Source organism: Grammomys surdaster, unplaced genomic scaffold (assembly GCF_004785775.1).
Source record: "Grammomys surdaster isolate TR1022 unplaced genomic scaffold, NIH_TR_1.0 258, whole genome shotgun sequence".
Classification (NCBI taxonomy): Eukaryota; Metazoa; Chordata; class Mammalia; order Rodentia; family Muridae; genus Grammomys; species Grammomys surdaster.
The window spans coordinates 900,965-911,393 of NW_021604699.1; the positions used below are offsets into that span (position 1 = coordinate 900,965).

At 38.1% G+C, this 10,429-nt stretch overlaps 1 protein-coding gene across 1 annotated transcript in view; it reads left to right on the forward strand.

Annotated features, from left to right (window-relative positions):
- Gmds (GDP-mannose 4,6-dehydratase) overlaps positions 1–10,429 on the forward strand; it is a 525,382-nt gene that overhangs the window by 397,071 nt on the left and 117,882 nt on the right. The window lies entirely within an intron of this gene.

The window sequence follows — 10,429 nt, forward strand, 5'->3', positions numbered from 1 at the left end:
CAAGGCTATGTCCTTCCAGTCTTTGTCCAACCAGAAGCAAGCATACATCTTGACATAGTTGCTGCCTATGTACCTCCTCCAAGCTCATGCTATGCAGTTAGGGCAACCAGGCTTATTTACAGAAGTGAAAACATGTGGCTTATTATCTTACATGAACAACAGCCCATTGCATTCCAGGGAATTATCTCTCTTTAGGCAAGAGGGGCTTACAGGTTGGAGGCATTTTTGTTACAGGCCTCTTAAACACAGTAATTTAAACTGAAAACATAATGTTAGCCTTCACAATGTTTTTCAAGATATGTACAAAGTATTTTAATTGATATATTTTTAATTCTTTAAAAATTTCATATTTTCATACTATTCACCCTTTGTGTCCTTTTTATTTTTAAATGACTGACTAAGTTGATTTTATGCTGCCCTTATTTTCCTAACTGTGGTGTCATACACGGGAACATGGTAGAACTATCAAGAGCCTTCCCCCAGAAGCCATTCATTGTCAGTAATATCTTAGTTAGGGATAGGAGTGAATGAGCCCTTCCCCACTGCCTGCTGGGATATTGACAAGCTTTCTCTTGTGCAAGCAACCACAGCTGCTGTGAGGCCATGGATGTAGCAGTCCTGCCATGTCCAGAAGACACTGTTTCACTTCAGTCCTCCATAACCTCTGGCTCTTCTCCCCCCTACTTTCCTTGATGATATAATTATCTCATTTGTGGGCTGAACATTCCACTGACATTTATACTCTGCAGTTTGATCAGTTGGGAATTTCTATACTATCCAATGACCACTGCACAAAGAAACTTCTCTGATGAGGTATGAAAGCTGTGATAATCTATAAATATAAAGATATGAATGTACATATCTATCTCCATTTGGCAAAATAGCATTAGTAGGCTCACACCATAGGGCCTGTGGGCTCCACAACCATGGGTTCTTGGCTATTTTTACAGTGTCAGCCAGATTTCTCCTTCTGTGGAGTAGGCCTCAGATTCAATCAGAATGTGGCTGATAACCCATATCATTTGTTCCAATATTATACTACAGCCAGTCAGTTGTAGTTCATAGGGTTTACAGCTAGGTGAGACTGTTGTTTCCCTCGCTCCCCCCCGCTGACCTATACCCTGCCTCAGTAGCCTACACAGCACCTTCTGGGACCATGAAAGCTAGCCAGCAGGGAGGAAGCTTCCTAGTTAATACCAATGCAATTTCTCAATATACCTGAGTAGTTGTTATTTTGAACAATAGGCTTTTACTTCCAGTGGTCAACTAAGAGCAATGGGAATAATCTATGTTGTTTGGGGATCTCCTGGCTACTCCTAACCAGCAACTCTAAGAAGGGTATCCCACATCTAACACATCTTTTTATTTGACAACCTATGGCTTCTGGAAGGACTATCCTTTATTTATATTATTTATACTATATTTACATATATATTTATATTATAGTCTTATTTATGTTATATTTATTTTATTTACAACTTTGTAGTAGAGAATGATCTTGAATTCCTGATCCTTCTGTCTCTACTTCTCGATTATTAGAATTGCAAGTGTGAGCCACAACACCTGCTTTAAAGTGACAAAGAATAATTTATTATGCCTTAATCTTTTGAGACATTATGCTTTAAAATGAATATAAAGAAAGAAATATCATATTTAAATGACTGAATTATTTGAATTCAATATTCTTTCCTTGAAACACTCTAAAACAAAGAACAACATTAACTGTATTAAGAAAAGGTAAACTAGCTGTATTATAACAGTGAAATTGGCCATAACTTGAATTATAAGATACAACTGAATGTGGGGCATCTGTCATTAAATTTAGTGGGAAACACACACACTCAGACACACACAGAGACAGAGACAGATATATATAGTCTGTCCACTAAGTTCTGTGTTTCAATAAAAAGATTAAAAAAAAAACAAAATTTATAAAAACAAAAAAGCAAGCTGTTATTAATCAGGGACACTGTGGAAAAGAAAAAAGAAAAATCAAGAAAGAAATTGAAGTCATATTCACAACAAAATTGAACTATTACTGAAAACAATCAAGTGAACATGTTGAAGAACTCAGATAGAATGACAAGAGAAAGCAGGCAAAAGCTGATTAGATAGGAGAAGCTTCATATGGGAGGGAGAATAAAGAGGATACAACATATGCAGAGTAGGTATGTCTAGAAAAGAAATGGAACAAGTAGAAGAGGCCAAACTTATTCAGAGTTGGATGGAGGTAAGTAAATGTTGTTAACTAAGTATGTACTGTTCTATTAGCTAGAATAACTGGAATCTGCTTGCCTGATGGAAATGCATATATCCCAGGAAAACTTACTCGATGATGAAACACATGAGGCTCTTACAGGTTTTGTGTTACAGTTGGGAGAGATAAAGATTCACTAAAATCTTGGAATTTGCAGAATAAGTCAGAGTCATAGCCTCTTTCAGAATATATATTGTTAGTGAAAGGCCAATAAGAATGGGAAGGAGGAAGTGTACAAGGCTAAATTGTGTTCTATTGCCTAGGCACTTTTAAGACTTTTTTGTTGTTGTTGTTTGTTTTGTTTTTGTTTATTACCATGTATTAATTTCTCTCCTTTCTTGAAAATAGATTCTTTTCCCATACACTATATCCTGCTACAGTTTCTCCTTCCTCTACCCCTCCCAGTTCCTTCCCACCTTGACCCTTCCAGATCTCCTTTTTTGAGTCTCTTTAGAATACAACAGGCTTCTAAAAGATAGCAAGATCAAAATGTAATATTATAAAACAAAACCATAACACCAAAGTTGGATAAGACAAACTTGCAGAAGAAAAAGAACCAAGAGAAGGCACATGAATCCAGAGACTCACTCGTTTACACACAAAAGACTCCCATAAAACCACTAAACTGGAAGCTATAACATATGTGTGTGTGTGTGTGTGTGTGTGTGTGTGTGTGTGTGTGTGTGTGTGTGTGTGTGTGTGTAGATGACCTGATGCAGATCCCTTCAGGCCCTCAGCCTACTGCTTCAGTTTCTGAGTTCATATGAACTTTGCTCAGTTGACTCAGAGGGCCCTGTTCTCCTGGTGACCTCCATCCCTTCTGGTTTCTACATTCTTTCTGCCTTTTCTTCCTGGGGGTTCTCTGAGCTCTGAGGGGAGGGAATTGATGAAGATATACCATTTAGAGCTCAGTATTCTAAGGTGTGTGTGTGTGTGTGTGTGTGTGTGTGTGTGTGTTTGTGTGTTTGTGTGTGTGTGTATGTGATGTCTGGCTGTGGGTCTCTCTGTATTTCTTTCTATCTATTGAAGGAAGAAGCTTCTGTGATGGTGGCTGAAAAAGGTTCTGATCTACAAGTACAGCAGAATATCATTAGAAGTCACTTCATCACTTCTTTTTTTAACCAGTCCTATTTGGTTTTATCTTAGGTATCTGAGCTATCTAATCTTTGGTTCTTGGTCATCCAGAAGTGTTGGGTATGGGTTCCATCTCATAGAGTGGGCATTTCTGGTTATTTGTACAGGCTCCATGCCAACATTGGCCTAGCATATTTTGCAGGTAAGATAACATTTTAGGTCAAAAGTAGTGGTTGGGTTGGTGTATATGTTTCTCCTTTGGTAGCTTTTAGAATACCTTCTAAAATACCAAAGATACTAAAATGTAGGCATGAAGGTTCTGTGTAGACACCAGCTCAACTTCTCCATATTCAGTTAGTTGTGTGAGTGTTACCTTCAGCAATGGGGCCTTGCTGTCAGTTTATAGAGACAAGCCCATTGTCTTAGCAACAGGTGAGTTTTGGGGGAATGGGCCCCAGTTATTCTCAATTGAATGTAACCCAGTCCCCATACTGGAAGCTTTATTTGTTGACAAGAGATAGCTTGCTTGCCCATTATTAGGAGACTTCATTAGGGTCACCTTCATATATTTTAGGAAGTTTCCACTATACTAGGTTTCCATACATTCCTGAAATGTCCCTCAATTCTAGCTGTCATTCCCTACATTCCCTGAGCCCACCTGATCCTCATTTTCCAGTTATCCCCACTCTCGATCCACTAATAAAATCTATTCTATTTCCCCCTTCCAGGGAGATCCATGTACCACCCCACCCCACACCACCCCCAGGCCCTTCCTTTATACTTAACCTCTCTGGGTCTACAGACTGTAGCTTGGTTATCATTTACTTAATGACTAACGTTTGTTTATAATTTATTTATAATAAAGATATCATTCATATATAGAGAGAGATAGATAGATAGAGATATATAGATATAGATATAGATATATAGATATATAGATACAGATATATCTTTCTGCATCTGTGTTACCTCACTTGGCATGATTTTATTTCCAGTTCCATTCATTTATCTGAAAATTTCATGATGATTTTTTAAAACTGCTTTTGTGAGTAGAACAGCAATGAACATGGTTAAGCAAATGTCCTTTGTGGTATGATGAAGCATCTTTCAGGTGTATGAGAGTGGTTGTCTTATTTAGGGTTTCTATTGCTGTGAAGAAACACCATGACCACAGCATGGCTAAATGGAAATGGCTTACAGTTTTAGAGGTTTAGTCCAATATCATTGTGTCTGGGTGGAGAAGGAGCTGAGAGCTCTACATCTGGATCCACAGGGAAAAAGAAGAAACAGTGACACACTGAAGATATTTGAGCATCTGAGACCTCAAAGCCCCTCCCTCCCAGTCACACACTTCTCCAACAGCACCACTCCTACTCCTCCAAGGCAACACCTTCTAATAGTGCTAGTTCCTATAAGCCTATGGGATCATTTTCATTCAAACTACCACAGTGGTATAGCTGGACTTTAAGTAGATTGATTCCCATCTTTCTAAAGAACCACCACACTGATTTCCATAGTGCTGTGTAAGTTTATAATTTCCTCAACAATGGATGAGTATTCTTAATCCATATTCTCACCAGCTTGAGCTGTCACTTGTGTTATTGATCTTAGCCATTCTAACAGATATAAGCTGAAATATCAAAGTTGTTTTGATTTGCAGTTCCTGATGATGAACAATGTTGAGCATTACTTAAAGTGTTCTCAGGCATTTGAGCTTCCTGAATTCAGAGTTCACTATTTAAATCTATACTCCATTTTTCAATTGAATTATTTAGGTTAATGTTTCTTTTTTGTATCTATTTTTGTGAATTCTTTATATATTTTGGACATCAGTCTTCTATTACATGTGGAGTTGGTAAAAAAAATCTTTTCCTATTCTGTACACTGCTGCTTTGTCCAAATGACATTGTTCTTTGCATTACAGAAATTTTTCAATTTCATAAGTCCCACTTATTAATTTTTGATCTTAATTTCTTATCTATTAGTTCTTCCTGTTCAGTAACTGTATCTTTAAAATATCTAAAGCACATTTTCTCAATAGAGTTTGTCTTATGCCACTAGTTTTTCCCATGAATAAATTGAGAGGCCCATCATGCTAGGCATCTTTTATGCTACTTCCTTTTGTTAATATGGTTTTTATTTGTCTTAGTTGGGTTATTGGATTTATATTTCCCAGAAATGTTGAAGTGCTAGGCGTAATAGCACATACCTGCAATTCCAGCACTTGGGAGGTAGAGGCAAGGAGAATCAAGAGTTCATGGTCATCTTCAGCTACATAGTGTAGTTGAGGGCCTGAACTTCATGAGTGCCTATCTTGACTCAAAAACAAACAATAAGTTGTAGTTGAGAGATCCTCCTGGTCTAATTCTGAAACTTACCTAACATCTAACATGAGTGATACAGAGCCTGAAGCTTGGGCTTTCTTACATCCATTGAGGTGCCAACCCAAACTGTGATTACCAAGTGTCATTAAAAGAAAACAAAAAAAAACTTGCATGAAGTAAAGTCTAACTATAAAGTATACATGAGAGGAGTTCCATGTAGCACCCTGTACTTCAAACTTTATTTTTTATTTGTTCAAATTGATCCGTTTACTTTTTTCTTTTTGTTTTGTTTTTTGTTGTTATTGTTGTTTGTTTGTTTGTTTATTGTTCAAGACAGAGTTTATTTGTGTAGCCCTGTTTGTCCTGGAACTCCCTCTGCAGACCAGGCTGCCTAATCAGAGATCTACCTGCCTCTGCCTCCTAAATGATGGGATTAAAGGTGTAAACCACTGCTGCCCCCCCAAAATTCACATTTTTTAAATCATTGTTTTATTACAGATTTTTGTTTAGTTGGCTGGTAGATTAGTCACTTGGTTTGGTTTGATTTCTTTTTTTCTTACTGAAGATTAAATCCATGGTCTTGCATGTGGTGTGCAAATACTTTACATTTGAGCTATGTCTCCAGTTTTGATGATCTCTATAAGAATTATTAACTAAATTTTCTCCTCTGTGTTATGTGAATGTATACATATACATGTTTTATGACAATTAGCATATACATAGACATAATAAATAAAAATAGCACATAAGCACAAAAATACCAAGCTTTAAAAAAAAAGCTGTAGTCAAATAAATACACATAGTTAAACATCACCTTGATTAACCAATCCAGTTATTCATGAGTGCCAACTCAGTTAATAAGTGTTTGTGGCCTGGATACTGAACTGGAGATTAATAGCAAAGTGGAAGCAATCGTAGAATCCAGATTTTTAAGACAAACACACATCATACCCCAAAAGGCATGCATGGAATCAATGTAGTCAGTCGTCTGTGGTGATGTACTTAGGGTGTTCTCCTTCACTGGGCCACAGTGAACAGTTGCTAGAGCTGGTAACTTACTGAACAAGGAAGACTACCTCTCACCAAGGCCTCCTGAGCATCTTGGATTCATGTTTATTATTTAAAGAGCTGAACAGAAGGCTATGAGTGGATAATTTTGTTTGAGACTTTAGAATGTAAAGTTTTTTATTACTCTAAATTAAAATTTTAAAACAGATAAGATAGCTATATAGTTACAAGCATATTACAAATATAATATCTATATAAGATAGTTGCATCTGAATTTGGCTGTCAAACATCAGATTTCCCTTAACCTCACAGGCTTTTAATGAAAAATAAATTTGAGGTGTGAGTTGAAAACTGATTTGTTCTCATCCCAATGAAGGACATTTTCGTGGAGAAGAATCTTGCTCTGGTACATCCCTTAATGGGATAGATGAAACAATCAGGAGAGACAGAGAGAAAGAGAGAGAGAGAGAGAGAGAGAGAGAGAGACTCACTTACTGTCTACCTGTGTGTGCCAGCTGCTAATCAGGTCAAAACTAGTGGCTAAGTCAGTCACATCCTTAAAGGGCACCAAAAGAATGCAGGATGATTCCTACTTTTCCTCTTTGATTCTTGAGAGACAGAAGAGAACACTGACCTCTAAAACATATAACCTTAAGACTGGTTCTGCCTTCAGAAGCCAAAGCTGTGTGGCAATTTGCTCACAGCCTGTGGCCCATCCTGTCATGGGTCGTGTGGTCCCACATGTGAACAGGAAGGTGAGAATGGGTGAACTCTTGCCTTGGTTGTGCCATCCATCAGAAAATAAATGGAGCAGATCAATGTGTGCAGCTGAACACGGAGGTGAGGGCTGTGTCCTCCTCACACTGGGGCCTTTGTTTCCTGGACATGATCTGGCATTAGGAGGGGATGCACTGGGCCTCGGCTTTGTGGCAAATTACTAACCCATTATCACACCAGAACACAGAATCGTTTATCTTCTAATCCAGAGTGTCACCTGTTCTTCATTTACTAGTCAATAATCATTAATTATGCTTTGTGGAAATTTAAACAAAGCCCTTTCCCTCCGTTAAAACCAGTAAACTCTTTAGCAATAACAAATAGATCTGGAATTGTATATCCTTTCCCTCCCATTCCCAGACTGGAGTCTGGCACAGTATGAGCTGTAGAGGAAATGCCTAGAAATTGATAGGTCAAAGGCCCCAGATAGTCTGATGGAAAGAAAAGAGCAGACTCTTGGCTCTGGCTGTCATGCAAGCAACAGGCTCCTACTGATCTCTGTTCCTGCCAGGAATATACAAGTCCAACCTGTCCTTGCCACATGTGACAGACATACAGTGACCTGAAGCCACACTTGTCCTTTCATTTCTACTAAGCTTTTGTTTCCTTCCACATGAAAGAAAGAAAGACCCCCACAGGATATTTGAAAAAATAATCGACTAAGTTGTTCTGAAATGTCTATCAAAAATATTATTTTTAGAATCAAAATCTGAGTCAAACACAGTTGATTGTATTTACTCTGTCAATATCTAATTCCTCGCACAAATATTCAAACAGAAATTCTAGCTAGAAATATAATTTTTTCCTAAAACTCTAGAAATAGTTTGATAAAAGCCAAAGCATGCATGTGTGTGTGTGTGTGTGTGTGTGTGTGTGTGTGTGTGTATGTGTATGTCTGTCTCTCTGCCTGCCTCTCTGTCTTTTTATGTGTCTGTGTGTATGCTCACATTCATATGCATACATGTCTGCGCCTTGACATGCTGAGTGTTTTCACCCAGTCAAGAGAGGTAAAGAGTTGCCTTAGTTGGGATAGGCACTAAAGGACAGCTTACCCCCAGATAGTCCACCCATGCTTTGTGTGGTTGGTTCACAGGGAGCCAAGTAAGGCAGTAAGATTTCATCTCAGCAGCTAGACTCAGGACTCTGGTCCAGAATGTGGGAACAGAGGTCATTTTTCTGAGACAAATTAGGAGAAAGCATATATTGCAGGCTATGAGGAGCATGATGAAGCAGAATCTAAGGAGAACCCCCAGGCCATGTATGAGTGCTTTAATGCTTATTCCACAAAGTTCTTCTCTGCTCTTTCTCTTGACCTTCCATGCTTATTAGTAAGCAAGCCCTATGGCATCAACTGGCAATTTATATTTTGTGCCTTTTAAACACTGGTCAAATTTTATTAGTCATGATAATTGCAGTATAATACTTAAAAAGTATTCTGACTGACTTTATTTAGCATGATCATTTAATATAAAATGAAACTATAGCTATTTCATAAACATGAAACTGATTGTCAGCTAGGTAAAGTGTAAAGTGTTATGTCCCAGAACTTAGGACTGGGTTGAGGCAGGAGGATCATAAATTTGAGGATAGCATAGTCTACTATGTGTTCCTCCTCACAAGACAGTTTGTTGCCAGTGTCTTTATAGTATTTTACTGACTTGAAGTCAAGGTCATTTCCATTGTTCTACCCAAATGTACTACAAAACATGGAAAACTGCCTGAACTTTTGTTTTCCTCAGAACACAAATATGATATAAAACAGTAGTGAACCAAAGACATTACCCATAGAAATAATTTCAAAGGAAAGAATATATAAATTTTTCTTTGTTAAAAGGTTTGTGTATAAATAAATAAATAGTAATTAAATTTGTTGTGACATTTTCTAAGAGAAACTGGGCTAGCTCACTAGTTTGAGAAACTAGTTTCAACTCTTCCATTAATTGATAGGAGAGGCTCACTGAAGTTGTTCTCTCTGACAAGTGCTGTGTAAACAGGTCTCTGTGGTTGTGTCACACTGAAATGCAGATTCTTTTTTGCTTATTTTTACTCTGAGAAATGGGTAATAATAACGAGGACAAAACTTTTCTTTTTTTCTTGAGATTTTGGGTGGGAGCACATTTGCTAGAGATGAAACCCAGAGCATGAACTGTTCCACTAAACGATATCTACAGCATTGCTGGGATCTTCCCTAAAGAAACATGAACGTGTTCTTGTCAGAGTTCAGCTGTGGGTCTCCCTTCTTCTTGGAGGTCATTGGCCATCAGCCCATGATGGTATAAGGAGAAGTGGCAAGTAGAGTTTGGGCAGCTGTGATGACTACAGGACTTCCTGAGACATATTCAGAGAGACAGCTTGACTTTATTGTTTCATGGGTAGGGTATATAAGGGCTCTTCGGGGTACAGATGGAGAGGGCTGAGTTGCCATAACTCAGTATGTAAATTATCATGTGGATGAGAAGCTAGAACAGGACTTGTGTGCTGAGTCACTTGTGTGTTATTGCGAGCTCTGTACAGGGTCATTCTCCAAATAAGGTGCTCACAGACATTCTCAACCAAGGCCAGGAAGAGAAAGGGAAGCCCCACTAAAAAGAGAATCCTCCAATTTACACTAAGCCGAGACAGCTATCTCGACATGGTAGACTCTGAGATTAATAGCAGGATTCTCCAACACAGCTACACCTGTCTATTAAGGAATATTTTTAGGTGTGTTTGTATGTGTATATACATTTGTGCAGCTGCCCAAGGATGATAGTGAGATCAAATCCCTGAAGCACTGGAGCAGGTAATTGCCACTTCCTGATGTGAGTTCTGAGAGCCAAATTCCACTAATCTGGGAGAGCCACAAGTAGTCTAAAGCACTAAGCCATGTCTTTAGTCCCATAATCTGTATCCTAGACAGACAGACAGACAGACAGACAGATCCATAGATAGATAGATAGATAGATAGATAGATAGATAGATAGATAGATAGATAGATAGATAGATAGAT